This window comes from Schistocerca piceifrons, chromosome 1, assembly GCF_021461385.2.
Source record: "Schistocerca piceifrons isolate TAMUIC-IGC-003096 chromosome 1, iqSchPice1.1, whole genome shotgun sequence".
NCBI lineage: Eukaryota > Metazoa > Arthropoda > Insecta > Orthoptera > Acrididae > Schistocerca > Schistocerca piceifrons.
Window position 1 is genome coordinate 1,134,613,640 of NC_060138.1, and position 21,098 is coordinate 1,134,634,737.

The 21,098-nt window shown below is 47.5% G+C and overlaps 1 pseudogene; it reads right to left on the reverse strand.

The window, feature by feature from the left end:
- Nucleotides 1–11,535: 11,535 nt before the first annotated feature.
- On the reverse strand, nucleotides 11,536–11,653 carry LOC124721794 (annotated as a pseudogene).
- Between the last annotated feature and the right edge of the window lie 9,445 nt (nucleotides 11,654–21,098).

A 21,098-nucleotide genomic window follows, 5' to 3' on the forward strand; every position in this document is an offset into this window, starting at 1 on the left:
TCAAGAAGAATATGTGTGAAATAGTGTTGCGCCTGCTTCTGAAAATGTAAATTTATTTTTAACTTGGACGAAAAATAAATGATTTTCCACCTCACAGTCTGTGTAGGTTTCTTTCACACTTTTTTAGTATGTAACTTTACCCAGATATCACGTCTGTGGTTCTACTCAGGAACAGGAAACATAATTTTAGACATGTTTGCTGTATGTCTCTGGAAGTGGGCATGGTCACTTGCTGCACGCTCCTATAACGAAACAGGTTTTGCATAATAGGCTTAATCCCATGTGACCATTACCTTTATTTTGTTAATCTCTGTCTTACACTTCACTTTCTTGATAACAACCATGTTTAAAATTAATGACATTTGTGTCTTCACATCCTTTATGTATACGGTGGGGACAGGTTTTCTGCAAATAACAGCAAAGATGTATGGTAATGAATTTTTCGTTTATTCGCTTCTCACAGACAGAATGTATTTCCTCAGCTATAATTTGATTCTTGAGATACAACTTGGTTCTAATATTTCAATTCAGAAATACTAATAACTATCACTCAACAGAATTTGCTTTTTCAGATATAATTTGATTCCTGAGGCACAATTTGGTTCTAACACTTCAGTGCAGAGATACTAGTAACTATAACTCGATATAATTTGGTTCTAATATTTTCAATGCAGAGATAATTTAACATACACACTATTTCTATTGTCGTGGATTCCAACATTAAAGGAAGAAGTACGGCATTACATTCAAGTTGTAGCTAGGAGCTGTATAGGGAAGACAGTGGAAGCATTGGCTCAATCGCTTGTTCAAACAGCAGCAGGCTGGTGATGGATGGAAAGTAGACTATAGCCATATGGGACTAAGGTCACTCAACACCTGACCAGGTTCCATAAAGCAGCGCGTCACAGAGACACAAGTGCATCACAAGTTGCCCCAAGTATGATAATGTACACACCCTTGCCGGAGGTGTGTGTCAGACGGAATGATCCAGCAACTTGATGGGTGCTATAAAGAAGGGACACACCCCGAACCAAAAGAGAGCACAGTGGGTAGTCGTCTAGGATGCTACTCCTGTGCCAGTCGTCGCCAAGCTGTTTTTTTTTTTTTTTTACTTTATTGTTATTTTAAAACCTGTACAACAGGCAGGCTGTCAGCAGCACACTACGCTGCTCTTCAGCCATAGAATATACAAGGAGCAAGAACACTGAGAAGACACGTAAGTCACAGAACGGTGGGCAATAAAACAGGAGACACATAGAGACAAACACGGAGCCGTTCACACTCGTCGATAATCCACACTGCTAGCTGATGAGACGACGCACAAACACTGAAGATGACGATGGCACTGGTGAACGATGGAGTGGACGGTGAACACTGAACACTAAACACGACGGCACACACACAAAACACTGATGGCGGTGACCTCCGGCGCGCGAATGTCCACGTAACGTGTGCGAGTCCGGGGACCTGCCAAGAGGGGAACAGGGGTGAGGTGGGGGAGAGGGGAGAAAAAGGATGCCAATGGCTGAGGAGTCAGTGGCAGGAGGAGAAGAACAGGGGAGGGGAGGCCCGGGGGAGGAGGGGGGAGAAAAGGAGGAGGGAGGGAAAAGGGAGGGGAGGGAGGGAGGGTGCCCAGAGGAGTAAGTACAGGAGGAGGGCGGGAGGATCAAAGTTGGCAGGAGGGGTAGATGGAGGGGAGGAGGGCATCATCAGGGAGGGGGAGCTGGCGGAAGCCACCTTGGGAGAGGGTAAGGAGGGTGGAGAGATGGAGACCGGGTGGGACGTGCGAATACAGGCGCAGCAGCGGGCGGGGGTGGGAGAGGATCGGGGAGACGAGTGGGTGAGGAGGATCGAGTTTGCGGGAGGTGTACAGGATCCGTATCCTTTCAAGGAAAAGGAGGAGGTGGGGGAAGGGGATGAGATCGTAGAGGATCCGTGTGTGGGAGGGGAGACGGATGCGATAGGCGAGGCGGAGAGCATGGCGTTCAAGGATTTGGAGGGATTTATAAAAGGTAGGGGGAGCAGAGATCCATGATGGATGGGCATAACAAAGGATAGGGCGGATGGGGGATTTATAGGTGTGGAGGATGGTGGAGGGGTCCAGACCCCACGTACGGCCGGAAAGGAGCTTGAGGAGACGGAGGCGGGAACGTGCCTTGGCTTGGATTGTCTGGAGATGGGGAGTCCAGGAGAGGCGACGGTCGAGGGTGACGCCAAGGTACTTAAGGGTGGGAGTGAGGGCAATGGGACGGCCATAGACGGTGAGATAGAAATCAAGGAGGCGGAAGGAAGGGGTGGTTTTGCCTACAATGATCGCCTGGGTTTTGGAAGGATTGACCTTGAGCAACCACTGGTTGCACCAAGTGGTGAACCGGTCAAGATGGGATTGGAGAAGGCGTTGGGAGCGCTGTAGGGTGGTGGCAAGGGCAAGGAAGGCGGTGTCATCGGCAAACTGGAGAAGGTGGACGGGAGGTGACGGCGGCGGCATGTCCGCCGTGTACAACAGGTACAGAAGGGGGGAGAGGACGGAGCCTTGGGGCACACCGGCGGAGGGGAAAAAGGTGTAGGAATCGGTGTTATGGATGGTGACATAGGAAGGACGGCGGGAGAGAAAGGAGCCGATCAGACGGACGTAGTTAATGGGAAGGGCGAAGGTTTGGAGCTTGAAGAGGAGACCGGAATGCCATACGCGGTCATATGCACGTTCGAGGTCCAGGGAGAGGAAGATTGCGGAGCGACGGGAATTAAGCTGTTCGGAAAGGAGATGAGTGAGGTGAAGGAGAAGGTCGTCGGAAGAGAAGGACGGCCGAAAGCCGCACTGGGTAACGGGAAGGAGGCGGTGCTGGCGGAGATGCTGGTGGATGCGGCGGGTGAGGATAGATTCCAGGACCTTGCTGAAGACCGAGGTAAGGCTGATGGGACGGTAGGAGGAGACGGCGGACGGCGGTTTGCCAGGTTTAAGGAACATGAGGATACGGGAGGTTTTCCACAGGTCGGGGTAGTAACCGGTGGACAGGACTACATTGTAGAGCCCGGCCAGGGTGGAGAGGAAAGAGACAGGAGCTTCACGAAGGTGATGGTTGGTGACACGATCGTGACCAGGAGCGGTGTTGCGTTTGGTGCGGAGTGTAACAATGAGATCCTGTGTAGTGATAGGGGCATTGAGTTCCGTGTGTGCAATGTTGCCCAAGTACTGGAAACCAGGGGCGAGGGGAGGGACGGAGGTGTCAGTCTGATCGCGGATATCGGGGAAGAGGGAGTAATCGAACTGGGGATCATCGGGGATGGAAAATACATCGGAGAGGTAGGAGGCAAAGTGATTGGCCTTACTAAGGGTGTCAGGGAAAGGGTGATCATCATGGAGAAGAGGATAATAGGGAGAGGGTTTAGTTCCGGTAAGGCGACGGAAGGCTGACCAGAACTTGGACGAGTTGAGTGGTAGGGTAGCATTTAAACGGGTGCATGTCTGTCGCCAGTCCCGGCGTTTCTTAGCCGCGAGCAAGTTACGAATGTGTCGCTGGAGTTGCCGGTGGCGTCGTAGTGTGTCCGGGTCACGCGTGTGGAGGAAGGCATGGTAGAGACGACGGGATTCACGAAGGAGGAGAACGGCCTGTGGGGGTAAGGTATGACGGTGGGGGTGGATGGCGACAGTAGGGACGTGGGCCTCCACGGCCTCAGACAAGGTCTGCTGGAGAAAGGAGGCGGCATGGGTGACATCGTCAGGGTGGCGGTAGGTGAAGGGGTGGCTATCGACCTGGTTGGAGAGGGTAGCCCGGTAGGCATTCCAGTCGGCACGGGAATAGTCATGGACAAACTTAGGGGGAGGGTCAGTACGAGGGTCGGGTCGGGGGCGACGTCCGTCTGAAACGGTGATGAGGACAGGGAGATGGTCACTACCAATAGGCTCCAGGACATCCACCGTTATGCGACCAAGGAGGTTGGGGGAGGAGAGAATAACATCGGGAGTGGAGTTGGATTCGGGACGGGTGTGCTGGGGGATGGGGATGAGATCGCCTTGAAGGGTGGAGAGGAACCGATGCCACCGCTGTAACTGGGCAGCGGAACGACTATGGATGTTGAGGTCAGCGGCGATCACGTAGGAGGAGAAGGTACGGTCGACGTGGGAGAGGAAGTCAAAGGGAAGAGGAGCGTTGGGGCGGACATAGATGGTGGTTCAGGTAACAGTAAGGCCGGGGAAGAAGAGACTAAGGATCAGGTGTTCGGTGGGGTCGGGAAGGAGAGGTTGGAGCCGAATGGGGATCTGGTGACGTTGACCAATAGCAACGCCACCACGCGCAATTGGGAGGGGATTATCGGAGCGGTGGAGGAGATAGGGCGAAGTGTGGATGGTGTGGTGGGGTTGGAGGAAGGTTTCATTAAGGAGGAAGGCATCCACGCGGTGGGTGGCAAGGGTGTGCAGGAAGAGGTTCTTGTTGGCGGTAAGGGAGCGGATGTTGTTGAAAAGGATACGTTGCTGTCGCGCCATGACAGGGATTTAGACGAGGGTGTCAAGGCGGGAGAAGGTGAAATGGGCCTGGTTGTTGGAGTAGGTGGCGTACATCTTGAGTTGGAATATGGAACGGGCGGCGAGGGAGATCTGCTGGAGGGTGTGGGGGCGCTGAAAGGGATGAACATTTTGAAGGACGATTGTGAGGAACCTGATGATGTCCTCAGCGTTGGGGGGGGGGGGGACGAAGGGAATTGCCAGGAGGAGTGGGGGCGTCGAGAGGACGGACAGGTACGGTGAGTTCAGGAGTGGTTGGATGGGGTCGGGCTTTACACTTTTGGGAGTAGGTGGGATGGGGGAGATTGCAGGTATTACAGGAGGGAGGGGACTGGAGGTTAGGGCACTGCCGGAGGAAGTGCGCTTGCCGACAATGCGGGCAGGTGGGGGCCTCGCGGCACTCAGCTGTTGGGTGTGCATTATAGCGCAGACACCTCTGGCAGCGCAGGGATTGAGGAGGGGAACGGGAGGGGTCGACCTTGTACCGCTGGTTGAAGAGGAGGGCACCCTCCTTCAGGAGACGGTCAATGGAGGGGGCGTCCTCAGAGAAAACCCACATAAGGCGGGTGGGGCCGGTCGAGTTGTAAATGCGGCGGACCGCCCGCACCTCCAGCGTGGGATGAGCCTTGAGCTCCGCCAACACCTCCTCCTCCATGATCGACAGACTGAGCCGCGTGATCACGGCGGTGAGGGTCGGCTGGCGACGCGGGGGTTGGGGTTGACGGGTAGGAGATGGAGAAGGAGCAGGGGTAAGGGAGGCGTTGGGACCAAAACGGGTGACGGGGAGACGGGAGAGGATGTCAGTATGGAGTGTTGGGCTGGGGGAGGAGATGAGAACAGAATCCCGTCTGGGAGTAAGGAGAGAGATGGGGGCACCAGGGAAATGTTGGCGGAGGAGGAGGGAGAGATTCCGGGCCTCAAGAAAGGAAGGATCGGGATGGGACAGGAGATATTTGTATAAACTGGGGGGGGAGGAGGAGGAGGAGGTGGGAGCAGGGCCAGGTGGGGAGACATCCATGGCACTCTGGGGGGGGGATGGAGGTCGGGGCGGGGCCTTTTTGGGAGCGGAGGAGGTGGGGGTGCCACTAGGGCGTTTGACGGCGGCAGAAGGGCGGGTAGTGACAGGAGGGACGGGAGCGATGGGGAGGTGGTGGGAAGGGACAGGTCCCGGCGTGGACGCAGCAGTCGGCGCCGGAGACGGTGACGGTGACGGTGACGGTGAAGGCGAAGGCGACGGTGACGGCGACGGCGACGATGACGACGGTGGCGGCGGTGATGGCGAAGGCGACGGGGATAGCTGGGCGTGGACAGTGGCCTGACGGGCCACCACCCGAGCCGGAGCTGCAGTGACAGGCTGGGGGAGTGGGGGGAAAGGATCAGAACGAGAGGAGCGGGAGGAAGAAGCGGGAGAGGGGGCGACAAAGATAGAGGGTGAAGGGAGAGTGAGGAGAGGTGGGATGGAAGGAGGGGGGTGGGACTGGGCACACCAAGTTATAGTGGTGGAGGCAGCGGAAGGGGATGTATAGACTATGGCGGTGGTGGTAGTAGTGACGGTGGTGGTGGGGGCGGACATGACGACAGGAAGAAAAAACGCACAGCACGAAAAGGAAAAGACACAAACTGGGAACAGGCGAAGACGCAGACGGACGAAGATCAAGGTCGGACGACCAGGGCGGACGGCGACGGCGACGGCGACGGCGGCGAGCACCGGCTGGCGGCGACGGCGACGGCGGCGGCGGCGGCGGCGGCGGCGAGCACCGGCTGACAAAGTGAGTATCACACACTTTTAGATTGTGGAAAAGATGGGTGTGTCGTTGTAATTGATATTTTCCCTTGCATGTGTTATGGGCACCACTCCAGAACTTCCCTGCTAGATGACAGCAGTCCCTATGAGGAGTTTCCACTTTTCAGTCGAAGGGCTGTCAACAGATATGACAGTCAACGGCCTTCATGTATAAATCATTATTCTCCTTTGACTCAGTCATGGGAATGTTGGTGTTGTTAAGCTTATCAACCTCCCATGGAAGTTTATCGAGCTCAGTGAGCAATCAAATCGGACGATTATCACCTCCATATAATTTATGATGGCTAAAACTTGAATCATACATACACAAGACCTGGTACACTGCCGCATATGGTACGTGTTTTTCTGTGATGACTTTAAGCGTTTGTTTCCCTCAGTAGACATTATAACATGTACTGGTTTCCTGACAGAGCAATCAACTTTATGTTTCGCTAAAAACTTGGTTCTGGAAAAGGGATTTAGACTCCCAAAGCAAATATGCTGTTTAGACTTGCAAGATAGTGGGTTGTTGATCAGTGAGACTAAGTATGACGTTGGAGACCTGTGTTTCATATGCCAGCCTCTATGACGGGAGTTACTCTGTTGAACGTGACACAGCCACAGTTGTATTGGCGAAATAAACCTCTGGAGATGTTGTCTGAACAGAACCTTACTTTCCTTAATGACACCTAGGACCCGAGCTTGGACCATTCATTGAGTCAGATGATAGCCACACAGGGGATGGCCACACCGACCAGTTGGACGACTGGGCACTGCCATCAGCAATCATGTGTTTGAGAAGAGACTGGCCCTGCATCCTCACGACTATGTTCCTCACAGCAGTCGACGCCACAGCCCCACCAACATGCCATCAGTGCTTGCTACTACCAGCAGTGAGATCCCAGTGGGACATAGTGCCTCAGTGCCAGCTACCGTCTAACTCCTGCCAGAGAGCAGTGAGTTGAATCCCTTGCACAGCTGTCTCCACGAGTCGCCAAAGAGGACACTTGTGGAGGTGAGGTGCAGCCAGGGCTCCACGCTGCTGAAGGAAGTATGATGTCACTGAAGAACTATGGTCGTGGCACCCAAAAGGCTGCCAGCCTCCCATGGTCCTTTGTCAGCATTGTAGGTTCCCTACTCAACATTCAGAGGCATGTTTGTATTGCCGAGACACGACATGTCATGTAGTAGAATTGAATAATGGCATTCTTTAGTCTCAAAAGTGTTTCCACTGGGCCTACCTGCCTGTCACCACCACCCACCATTCTCCATTGTAGCCAATGGGCACTCTTCATAAAGGCATTTTGATTATCTACATTATTTATCAATTATTTATAATCAAACTGTTGGAACAAGTGGCCAACAGCTTGATTACGGCTCTTCAGTCATTAACTGAAACAGCTGTGTACATAAAACAGCCCAAGGAAAAGCAGAGACTGCTACTCAGCATGAAGATGATACGTTGAGTTGCAGGCGAGCACATTGAAAAGTCTGTTAGACGTTTAACTTTCCGCCAAAGCCTTCTTCAGGAAAGGAAACGCACACACATCCATTCACACAAGGAAGAAGACATCTTAAACACATAATCATCTCGGGCAGCTCGGACTGGAAAGCAAGGGGGGATAGAAGAGCAATGTCTGGTGGCCTATGTACTAGACTGCCAACTGGCGCACTGTCGGAATGCTGGTGCGGAGGGGGAAGGGGGGGGGGAGGGAGGCGGAAATGGAGCGAAAAAGTAGAGGAGCGGCAGAGGGTGGCGCACAAAGAGGGCGAGGAGATGTTAATAGGAATGAGATAATAGGACAGAGGGAGTGAAACTGTTGGGTGGAGGGTGTGGGGACAGAAGGTTAACTTAGGTTTGGGCCAGGATAATTTTGGGAGCAGATAATTTGTCTTAAGGCTAATCCTCATCTGCACAGTTCAGAAAAGTTGGTGTTGGAGGGGAGGATCCAGATGACCCAGATTGTGAAGCAGCATCTGAAGTCAAGCATGCTATGTTCAGCTGGATCTTGTGCTACAGGTAGTATGCTTTGCTCTTGACCACACTTTGGCGGTGGTCGTTCATCCTGATGAAGAACTCGCAAAAATCTCGCAATAACAGTGATATATCAGCCATATAATTACAGTTACCATGAACACAAACAACGATGTCTTTCGTGTTTATTTAATTTTGATCAGCATAATAGGTACATGTTCGCACTCAGTTATTTTCAAAGACATTCATTTAATTTTTCCTACTTAATAGAAAGAAATACGAAGCTTGTGATTATTCATTCCGTTCCCGCCTGAGGGAAGCATCTAGTGAATTTATCGTCTTTCTCGCGTTCCCAGTTGTACCTTTGAGTACTTCGGCAGTTCTCCACCAATCATATTTCTTTTCCTTCGGCATTTGTTCTGTCGATCTCTTGGATCCCAGAAGCATCTATTACATCCAGATTCTTCTATCAGCGACAATACATTCACTTCATGCCATTCCATTGCTCAAGCAACTCATGTTAACACCAAGGTAGATAAGTCAGCAGATGAAAGCCTCCTTTCTATACCACTAGCGACGGTGCGGAGGGGATTGGAACTTCCTTCGATGGTTCGGCAAAAGACCAACAGCCCACGGAGCGCTAGCAAACGCGAACCGAACAAGACCGAATGCAGTTCGCTCGCATTCACCTACGATTTACACCAGAGACAAATTCCTTTCTCTTCCTGTTCGCTTACGTGTAGACCAGGCTTCAACGCTATACACTTGCGTGCTAAGTTTACACGCCATTATTACTACAAATCGTTCTGTTTTCACGTAGAATAGCAGAAGAAAAGATATTTAAGCCTTATTTTTATAAATGTAATTGTTTATAAATGTAAATGTAACGCACTCTATTTCTTTATGCTGCTGTTTATAGCTTGACGCACGAGAACCTCGCAAAAACTCTCTCTCTGCAATGGAAATCTAGTCATCAACGCATTGACCTGTCAGCGGCCAATAGCTGGCTACTACACATGTAAGGGCGTTCTCTTTAGGAGTCCCACGCCTTTCATTTCATTTGCGAGCAAACACAAGGCGTGGATCCAGTGTTCTGGCAGGTGGGGGTGGAGATGGGGGGGGTCACAGATCGTTGTTATCTCCCTCCCCTCCCCCCCCCCCCCCCCCCCACCACCAAACGTCCTGAAATAACTAGCCGTCAATCCCATCGTTAAACCACCAAATATTCTTAGGATTTCAATAACAACAATAATAACTGTAAAACATTAAACACGTTTTAATATAATAATAATATGTTTACATCTGTGATTAGTACATGGCTTTAGCTTAACTTCGAAGAAGTTACGGTTCGGAGAAATGCATCATTTGAAAAGCGTTCCTCCGAAAATTACTACATATTACACTACTGGCCATTAAAATTGCTACATCACGAAGATGACGTGCTACAGACGCGAAATTTAACCGACAGGAAAGGATGCTGTGATGTGCGAACGATTAACTTTTCAGAGCATTCACACAAGGTTGGCGCCGGTGGCGACACCCACAACGTGCTGACATGAGTAAAGTTTCCAACCGATTTCTCATACACAAACAGCAGTTGACCGGCGTTGCCTGGTGAAACGTTGTTGTGATGCCTCGTGTAAGGAGGAGAAATGCGTACCATCACGTTTCCGACTTTGATAACAGTCGGGTTGTAGCCTATCGCGATTGCGGTTTATCGCATCGCGGCATTGCTGCTTGCGTTGGTCGAGATCCAATGACTGTTAGCGGAATATGGAATCGGTGGGTTCAGAGCGTAATACGGAACGCCCTGCTGGATCCCAAAGGCCTCGTATCACTAGCAGTCGAGATGACAGGCATCTTATCCGCATGGCTGTAACGGATCGTGCAGCCACGTCTCGATCCCTGGGTCAACAGATGGGGACGTTTGCAAGACAACAACCATCTGCACGTACAGTTCGACGACGTTTGCAGCAGCATGGACTATCAGCTCGGAGACCATGGCTGCGGTCACCCTTGACGCTGCATCATAGACAGGAGCGCCTGCGATGGTGTAATCAACGACGAACCTGGGTGCACGAATGGCAAACGTCTATTTTTTCGGATGAATCCACGTTCTGTTTACAGCATCATGATGGTCGCATCCGTGTTTGGCGACATCGCGGTGAACGCACATTGGAAGCGTGTATTCCTCATCGCCATCTACATCTACATCTACATCCATACTCCGCAAGCCACCTGATGGTGTGTGGCCATACTGGAGTATCACCTGGCATGATGGTATGGGGTGCCAATGGTTACACGTCTCGGTCACCTCTTGTTCGCATTGACGGCACTTTGAACAGTGGACATTACATTTCAGATGTGTTACGACCTGTGGCTCTAACCTTCATTCGATCCCTGGGAAACCCTACATTTCAGCAGGATAATGCACAACCGCATGTTGCAGGTCCTGTACAGACCTTTCTGGATACAGAAAATGTTCGACTGCTGCCCTGGTCAGCACATTCTCCAGATCTCTCACCAACTGAAAACGTCTGGTCAATGGTGACCGAGCAACTGGCTCTTCACAATACGCCAGTCACTACTCTTGATGAACTGAATTGTGTTGAAGTTGCATGGGCAGCTGTACCTGTGCACACCATCCAAGCTCTGTTTGACTCAATGCCCAGGCGTATCAAGGCCGTTATTACGGCCAGAGGTGGTTGTTCTGTGTACTGATTTCTCAGGATCTGTGCACCCAAATTGCGTGAAAATGTAATCACATGTCAGTTGTAGTATAATATATTTGTCCAATGAATACCCGTTTATACTCTGCATTTCTTCTTGGTGTAGCAATTTTAATGGCCTGTAGTGTATAAAGTTCCCTGTCTCGGTTTGCTCTCTGTATGTGAGATGTGAGGCCTCTCTCTCACTCTCTCTCTCTCTCTCTCTCTCTCTCTCTCTCTCTCTCCCTCTCTCCGCCCGAACGGGACTCGGAAGGCCGAAAGGAACCGACCGACCGACGGGTCATCCTCATCGATAGAAAGCGGAAATGGAGGGGCATGTGGTCAGCATTCCGCTCTTCCAGCCGTTGCCAGTTTTCGTTACCAGAGCCGCTACTTTCCGATCAGTGATGACTGCAGTGTGATCCTCAGCCGACAGGCGTCACTCGATTCGATTGTGAAGGGCCATACCGCTCTCCTGGCCATTATCAGTTTTCGTTAGTAGAGCCGCTGCTTCTCAGTCAAGTAACACTTCAATTGACCTCACAAGGGTTGAGTGCACTCTGCTTGCAAACAGCGCTCGGCAGACCAGACGGTCACCCACCCAATTTCTAGCCAAGCCCGACAGCGCTTAACTTCAGTGATCTGACGGGAACCGGTGTTACCACTGCGGCAAGGCCGTTGACGTATGTGAAGGCTAATCTTAGGAAATTTTGAAAGGATTTTTATATGGTTTTCACTAACAGACGGATCCACGACGGATGCTTATGTGTATAATTTTTAAATATTTGGTGCATATTGGCTGCACTATGATGATGTTTGTCGATGAATTCGTGCCTTCTCAGAACTTTGGTACGTAGTTAGTTAGTCAGATAGTTTCATGTTCAATGGATCATTTTGCACGATAATCGTAGTGATATGGAGCAAGTCATTTTACATTCAGATCGCAAATTAGTTTGTAAATATGGCCACATGCTGAACATTTATAATCTTTTGCTTTTTGTTTTATTTTATTTAAAAAAAATACAGGTGTGAGTTAGTAATTCCTAACCACCAGACTTTACACATTACAATAATAGAAATTCTTTTACAGAGTGGAAGGAGCTGGCAAGGAAAAACTATCTCAGATTGTTTTCAAATTTTACTTTGCTGTCTGGCAGACATTTTACCTCACTGGGTAAGTGATCAGAAATTTTTATTGTAGTATTGTACATCCCTTTTTGTGCTGAAGATAACGTTAATGTAGAAGTAATGAATGTCATTTTTCCTTCTGGTATTGGAATGATGTACATCATTGTTCCCTTTGAACTGTGGTGAATTATTTACAACAAACTTCATGAGGGAACAGATATACAGTGAGGCAATAGTCAGAAACCGAACCCCTTAAACAGATGTCTACAAGATGTAGTGGATGAGTATTATTCTTACAGCACGTTACTACGCTATGAAGACTTTCTTTTTTAAATGTGGGTTAGCCCAGAATGTTATTCCAAATGACATTATTGTTGTTCTTGTTGTTGTAGTCTTCAGTCCAGAGACTGGTTTGATACAGCTCTCCATGCTACTCTATCCTGTGCAATCTTCTTCATCTCCGTGTAACTATTGCAACCTACATCCTCCTGTATCTGTTTAGTGTATTCATGCCTTAGTCTCCCTCTACGATTATGACATTATTGAATGAAAAAATGCAAAACATGTCAGCTTACTGATTTCTTTCTTCCTAAGATTTGCACTGATTCTAAATGTAAATGCGTCTGGAATTGGTTGTTTCAGGCGTTCCAAAATGTGTTTTTTTTTTTAGTTTAAATTCTCATCGATATGGACTGATGTGTTGGTAAATGTGCCAACACCTTGTAGATAGAGGCGGCCTAAATGCACGCTATCTAACGCAGACGGGCGTGAATTCTGGAACAGGATAAGTAGTGAATTCTAATAAGAAAAGTATGCAGCTCCTCGAATACTTAACTTTATTCGATCCTTGTGGTACATCGTTCTTCTTGTTGAGACATTTCATACGATAACTATCAAACTCTGTAAGGCTAATGGCGCCTTGCTAGGTCGTAGCCATGGACTTAGCTGAAGGCTATTCTAACTGTCGGCAAATGAGAGAAAGGCTTCGTCAGTTTAGTCGCTAGCAAAGTCGTCGTACAACTGGGCCGAGTCCTATCCCGTATCTCGAGACCTGCCTTGTGGTGGCGCTCGGTCTGCGATCACACAGTGGCGACACGCGGGTCCGACATGTACTAAATGGACCGCGGCCGATTTAAGCTACCACCTAGCAAGTGTGGTGTCTGGCGGTGACACCACATGGACACCCAAGGTTTTTGAAATTTCCTCTCTATTTATTATTTCCTCTTACCATTGGTGTAGTACCCTTAGATGCACAGAACTAATATGTTGTGCCTTTTGAAAACTGAGGGAGAGAGCATTCGCGCAAAATCAGTCAATGATATATTTAAGACCAGTGTTTACCATTTCTTCTGTTTTTATAGTGTGCTTGGACTGATTACAAAACTAATATCATCTGCAAGAAGAAATAATTCAGCTTGTTATATATTAGATGGGAGATCGTTTACACATATGAGAAACGACAGCGGACCTAAAATTGAGTCTTGGGGAAACCCATACGTAATTTTTCCCCAGTCAGAATTACGTCCCCATACTATATTGACTAAATTATTGTGTACAACATCCTACATTGTTTTGGTTATATATGACATTATCCACTGGTTACCTATATCGTCAGTTCCATAAACCTTTAATTTATCCAGGAAAATACTGTGATTCACATAGTCAAAAGCCTAAGACACGTCACAGAAAATATCGACAGGCGCTATTTCATGGGTATACATGCGACAGCCTACGTACCTAGTATGTTCCAAAACGACACGCATAAAAATGGCATTTTCTGGTGCTCATACCTCGGATTCTGTTTGTAAGAGAAAGGTAGGGTCAAATGTATTGGATAGTCCTTGTGCTAAGGGATCATTTGTATACCCAACAGGAGGATCGTCTTGTGTCACTATCCTACATTACAGGGTCCAAGTAGAAATACTACACACATTCTCCTGCTTAGATAAATGGAGCAAATCGTTTGGTTCTTTTTGCATTTGATGTTGCCTACGGTGTATATGATGGGACTTATGCTGTCACCCTTACTTCATCGGCAATTCCCCGGGAAACCCCACCCCAACTAAAATGTTTCTTACTTTTTACTACATTTTCGTCGTCACCAGTGGACCAAAATCCAGCCGATGATTCCAAGACGGGTACGCACAGCAAAAGATTGAAATTTTTACGATATATTCCTAAGAACCGATATCGAATAACCCTGAAACTTTTCTTGATATTTTTATATGTTTCCAAGATACAGAGGTTCAAAGCTACCGTACTTCCACACGTCAAATCCTGTCTGAGGCGCAATCTAAATCATAAATAACCGAAGAAAATTGCTCAAATTTTAGCAGTATATTCTCTAGGCATTTGTCTAGAGGAGCTATCTCCCAGTTTTAAAAAATCTTTATACGTTTTCGAGAAACACCCCAAAAACTTTTTATTTTTGGGTGCCAAAACCCAGCCGCGGATACCGAGACGGCTACGCACAGCAAATGGCTGTAATTTTTATGGTGTACTCCAAAGATTCTGATCGCGAATAACCTTGAAAATTTTTATCATATCTTTACCCTTCTTGTACACATAAAATACGCACGTAAAATAGGATGTGAGACGAATACGTAGTTTATTTGCTTTATTTCAGTTTCACATAAGTAAACTATCTAAATTTTACTGACAACGCATATGAGCAGCAGTACGGAAAAGAAGGAAACCAGTGGAAAAATACTTCTATTGGGACGCAGAAAATGCGAATATGTTCCTTTTCACACAAAAGACTCTGAAAAGTGGGGATCAGCTATCTGAATCTACCATCCTCGCCATCTTCAAAAATTTTCCCAAAAATTTTGGCATGAGCACATATTCGCACTTTTCATGCTGAGAGAGGATAAGACAGTGGTAGTGGCGATGAGACGGAAAAGTAATAAATACTGGGAGATACCAGACAGTAATTGTGTTATAGAAAGAGCGAAGGAGACAATAGTAGTGTGGGAGAAAGAGAGGGACGCAGTGGCAGTGGAACATAGTCGACAGTAACAAAACAGCGCTAGGAAAACAGTGAAGGAGACAGAGGGGAGGAATAAAGGAACAGAGAATGTGGAAGTGAGAGAGAACAGTGACAAAATGGTTCAAATGGCTCTGAGCACTATGGGACTCAACTGCTGAGGTCATTAGTCCCCTAGAACTTAGAACTAGTTAAACCTAACTAACCTAAGGACATCACAAACATCCATGCCCGAGGCAGGATTCGAACCTGCGACCGTAGCGGTCTTGCGGTTCCAGACTGCAGCGCCTTTAATCGCACGGCCACGTCGGCCGGCTAGAACAGTGACAATGGGAGGCAGGGGATGTGACAATGACAACGAGGAAGAGAGAGACAATGACAGTGTAAGAAACAGCTAGAATAGGAAGGAAGAAATGAGACTGTAGCAGTAAGAGAGAACAAGAGGGAGTGATAGTGATAGAAAACTGTTGTAGTAGGACGGAACGAAGAGGACCTTGGTTGTGACACTGGAGACAGTGACAGAGAGACGCAAAAAGGTAATGGCAGAATGAGTGAGTGAGAAAAGGCAACTGGGAGTGGATGTGTAGGAGCGGCTAACAGCGAGTGGACTAGTGTGTGTGAGTTACAGTTAGGGGAGCTTGTGGGAGTTTGAGGTGTATTGTGTATTGAACCGTGGACCTAAAAACGACGGAGAGGCTTCGTCCCGCCGTAGCCCTCGGTGGTTCGCAACCCCGCAACAGGCCACAGCAGTCCACCCACCCCACCGCCGCCCCACACCGAACTCAGGGTTATTGTGCGGATCAGCCCCCAGTGGACCAGCCCGGGAACGTCTCATGTTTGCGTGGTAGAGTAATTATGGTGTAAGCGTACGTGGAGACAGTGTTTGCGCAGCAGCTGCCGACATAGTGTAACTGTGGCAGTATAAGGGGAACCAGCCTGCATTCGCCGAGGCAGATGGAAAACCGCCTTAAAAACCATCCACAGGCTGGCGGGCGGATTCGTACCGGGGACCGGCACGCCCTCCCTCTCGGGAAGCAGCGCGTTAGACCGCGCGGCTAGCCGGGCAGGCAGGAGTTTGAGGTGAGTTGCATGTTAAAAAAAAAAAAGCGTGAATATGTTCGCATGCCAAATTTTTTTGAAATCTGTTAAAGGTACTGAAGAAGGTAGAACGTGGCACCTGGTACCCCACCTTTCACTCAGAGTCTTTTAAATAAATAGGAACTTAATCGAATGCTTGTGCTCTAATAGGAGCATTTTTCCGCTGGTTCATGCTTGTACAACTTGGTGGCGCCACTTAGATCGTCCAAGGTATACTAGAATTCGGAGTTACCGGTTAGTTACCTAACTTTGTTCTCTGAATTTTAATTATAACTCTATGCCAGTGGTTCCAACATTTTTCGTCTGACGGAAAACTTTGATAATCCTAGTAATCTAATGGAACACCTTGTTTATTTTGAAGGTAAATATTTTGTAAAAAATGAGGAAAACTTCTATATTCAGTGATTGCTTCAATTTTAAATCATAAATAATAACTCAGAAATCATGACTTTTTTTAAAAAACAATGGATTAGTGTCGTCAAATGTCGAAATAAACGTCAGTTATTAACAATTTTTCGCGGAGCACTTATTCACCTCACGCCGAGTGCCATTTTTCCGCGGAACGCAAGTTTGGGGAACCGTGCTCTATGCAATGGCCCGTAAACAAAATTATTGCTGCACAAGACAAGTCGTTCTACTATATAGACCGAGCGAGGTGGCGCCGTGGTTAGACACTGGACTCGCATTCGGGAGGACGACGGTTCAATCCCGCGTCCGGCCATCCTGATTTAGGTTTTCCGTGATTTCCCTAAATCGCTCCAGGCAAATGCCGGGATGGTTCCTTTCAAAGGGCACGGCCGACTTCCTTCCCCGTCCTTCCCTAATCCGATGAGACCGATGACCTCGCTGTCTGGTCTCCTTCCCCAAACCAACCAACCATCTACTATATAGACCTATAAGGTGGTCAAAATAAATGTTGCCTATGGCCGATACTTTAATACTGAACGTTGTGATCCAGAAATACGTTATGATATCGGTTCATTGATTTTTTTTGTAATGTAATTCCAGCGGAAACAGGGGGCAATACGTGCAGTCTGTGGCAGCCGTGTCACCTGTAAACATTGCAATACTTGTGTTGTATGTCACTACGAGAGTTTTGTTGCTCCAGGACAGCTCGGACAACAATAACGTGCGGTCAGAGACTCACTTACAGTCACTCTAATGGAGCAGGGGATGAGACAGGTGGACGTCCCAGCGAATGCCGCCGTGCGTCAAAGTGATGTCTCTAGAACCTGGAACAAGTTTCTAGCGGCAGGACCAATTGACCATTCTCATAGAAGTGACCGCGGAAGAAAAACAACGGGTGTGCAGGACCGATATCTGCGTAAACCAGCAAGCAGAAATCCTCAACATAATGCTACACGTCTACGGCGGCAGTTTCAAACTGCGAAAGAAGTGCAGATGTCAACACAAATGATACGAAACAGGCTTCACTAGCAGGGATTGCGTGCCAGAAGACCCTTCAAGGATCCTCCTCTAGATCGGGTTTAGGAAGGGTCTCGTGTCGCCTCGGCACGAAATCACTCTTTGTGGACCAGGCAGCAACGGGACTCAGCGCTCTTTTCTGATGAGACGCGTATCAGCCTCCACCCTGACAATACTGATATTCGTGTGTTGAGGCAACGAGGACAACGTTTACACAGTAACTGTGTCGTAGACAGCCTCCCTAATCAAGACGGTTCAGTCACGTTTTGGGGTCGAGTCATGTATGGCTGCAGGACAGCCCCTGTGGCAATACAGGGGAGGATGACTGGTATGACACCCTTGCACACATTGTGGCTCCATTTGGTGAACATTTTGGAGCGGGATTCACGCTGATGGACGACAATGCATTCTGCCATCGCCACAATCTTGTGAACACCTTCCTAGTGGAGCGTAGAGTCAGTCGCATGGAAAGGTCTCCATATTCTCCAGATCTCAGCTACATTGAGAATGCATGGACTGTGCTAAAACGAGTGATTTGCAGTCTTCCTGCCCCTCCAGAGACCTTCAAGGGCATCATAGAGCCCGCTGTAGAGGAATGGAACAATGTCCCGCGGGCTTATTTGGACAATTTTGCCAAACCGCATTCAAGTGTCTCAAATTACAAGGAGGAACAGTCTGTTCGTAAACAACATGTTCTGCAAGATGACAGTGAGAAGAAATTATAGTGTCTGCACATGAATCTTTTCAAAAGGTATTCTGTGTTTATCAAATGGAAATAAGTTTATCTTCTTTATTTTTGTTTTCTTGTGGCTGTATCTGACAGAACAAAATCGGTTTTGTTACCTATTACCTCCAGTATTGACAATAAAGCAATGTGCAACATATATTTTGAGCGCTGTACCCAGTGCTCCCCTCTTGAAGCCAGGGCGGATCTCTAGTTTTAGAAGTACTGTACAGTCCCTGGCCAATTTATTAGACACACTACAGTTTTTAAGCAAATTTTGATTTTAGTCTAACTAAATTTGTTTTTTAATACATAAATTGCGATAAAATGATAATATTTTTTTTCAATAATTGCAACAAAAATTAAAATATTGTGAAAGTGAAAATATTAGTTTTAACATCTTGTTGAGCCACCTTTTGCAGCTATGAGAGCCTTAATGCGACGTGGCATGCTGTCTAAGCAGGACTGTACTGTGTGCTGCATTTGTGGATGATGATACCGCACATGGACGATCTTCTCTAAGAGCTGTGTTTTTGTTGTGAAGACATCTTTTGCCACCTCCCTCTTCATTAGTTCCCATGCATTTTCTGTGGAGTTCATGTCGGGACTATTACCTGGCCAGTCTAACAGAGGGATATTTTGTTCCTTCAGAAAGGACTTAACTGACCTGGCTGTGTGACAAGGTGCTCCATCCTGCACAAAAATAAATGGTTCCCCATTCGGGAACCATTCTCTGAGCTGTGGTATTAACCGTTTTTGCGGGACTTCCTTGTACTGGTCTTGCCTCATTATGGCTTTAACCACGTAAAGACGTCCTGTACCCTTGTCACAGATGACGGACCAAATCATCACCTTAGTTGCATGTTTTAAGGTCTGAATAATGCAGTCAGGATCAATTTTTTCTCCTGTTCGACGGTGCATATACTGAGATTTGTTAGTTAAAATTTCAAATGTGCTTTCATCGCTGAAGTATAACTGTAAAAATCAAGAAACATAATTAATATACTATGAATAAATGTACGTAGGTTGTCTCATTACGCAAATAATAATTTTGAAGTTAAATTACCGCCCGGGCTCCCGGGTTCGATTCCCGGCGGGGTCAGGGATTTTCTCTGCCTCGTGATGGCTGGGTGTTGTGTGTTGTCCTTAGGTTAGTTAGGTTTAAGCAGTTCTAAGTTCTAGGGGACTGATGACCTAAGATGTTAAGTCCCATAGTGCTCAGAGCCATTTGAACCATTTTTGAAGTTAAATTACCGCTCTCCAGAAGTCCACATCATTATCACAACACTGTTTAGCCCACTTCAGACGCTTTGCTTTCATTGTGGCTGTTAACATTGGTGTTCTAACGGGCCTTGAAATCAATATCCTTCAACTTTCTGCCAACAGTGCGTTCAGATGTATTCACATTAGTCCCCTCCAGTTGAGATTTTATCTGTTTCGTCGATGCAAATCTGTTTTATAGGCAAATTCTTTTGAGAAATCTTTCTGACCACGGGATGAAAATTGGGTTTTCTTCCACATTTATTCTTCCTTCTGGAGCTCAATTCTTCACCTGAATCAATTTTCTTCTTTATTCGCCTCACGCTAGCTTCTGACATCTCCAGCCTCCGTGAAATTTCCCGACTGGAATATATTTTCGTATTAACGGGGGCTTTGACCTCATCTTTTTTACGTACTGAAATGTCCCCTCTTTTACCCATTTTTAAAGATCACAGTTAGTAATATCTGGCTGTTAAACAATCAATTGTGATGTCGATATTACGAAATTGATAATCAAAGCGAACAAAGAATTAGACGCGAGAACGCCGCTGAACAGGTCCTTTCCTGTGAGCTGTATTCTGCGTATTGATAGCTACAATAAGTTAACAATCCAATGTCACGTAGCAATAGAGGCAAAATTCAACAATTTAATAAGTACCCTGAATGACTGTCATAAATTTTCCGATTAATCGCATTAAGCACATAACACGCCTTAAACGCGTAACACGTAATTATTACAAATAACATTAAAAATATGCAGTGCGTCTAATAATTTGGCCAGGGACTGTATCTGTGTAATGCAATTGATTTAAAAACTATACTAGCAACAAACAGTCACAAGTTAGACGACATCATAATTGAAGTGTGCACAGAGCAGCATCAGTATTTCACATATCACTATGGTTGTTAACAAAGCTCTACAGCGTATGGTTAGGCGAGCGCGTGAATTCTGTTCCTTACAGTCGTTCCCCATTATGTTAGAGTAAATTCGGTCCTCACGAATTTATTTCTTAGTGAAGGGCATTTCTCTTTCTGTCATGGCTTACTATCGAAACGTGTAGGATTTGATGTCGGCAGCAGATATGGTCAGCCAGTCCGCCCCTGGCAGCTGAGTGGTCAGCGCGACAGAATGTCATACCTGACGGCCTGGGTTCGATTCCCGGCCGGGTCAGAGATGTTCTCCGCTCAGGGAGTGAGTGTTGTGTTGTCCTTATCATCATCATTTTCTCCCCATCGACACGCAATTCGCCAAAGTGGCGTCAACTCGAAAGACTTGCACCAGGCGAGCGGTCTACCCGACGGGACACCCTAGCCACACGGCATGGTCAGCCTTGGATCGACGTCATTTCCTGGTTTCGATGTTTCCTACAGCTGGCCAGTCCACAAGCCCAATCAAGTGTTAAACATAACTCGCAACGTTCAACGAGTCTTTGCCATTTGCGGTACACCTAAGTTTTCATTCTACATTATTCTTCCAAAGCTAACTGAGAAATTTGAAAATTAATTT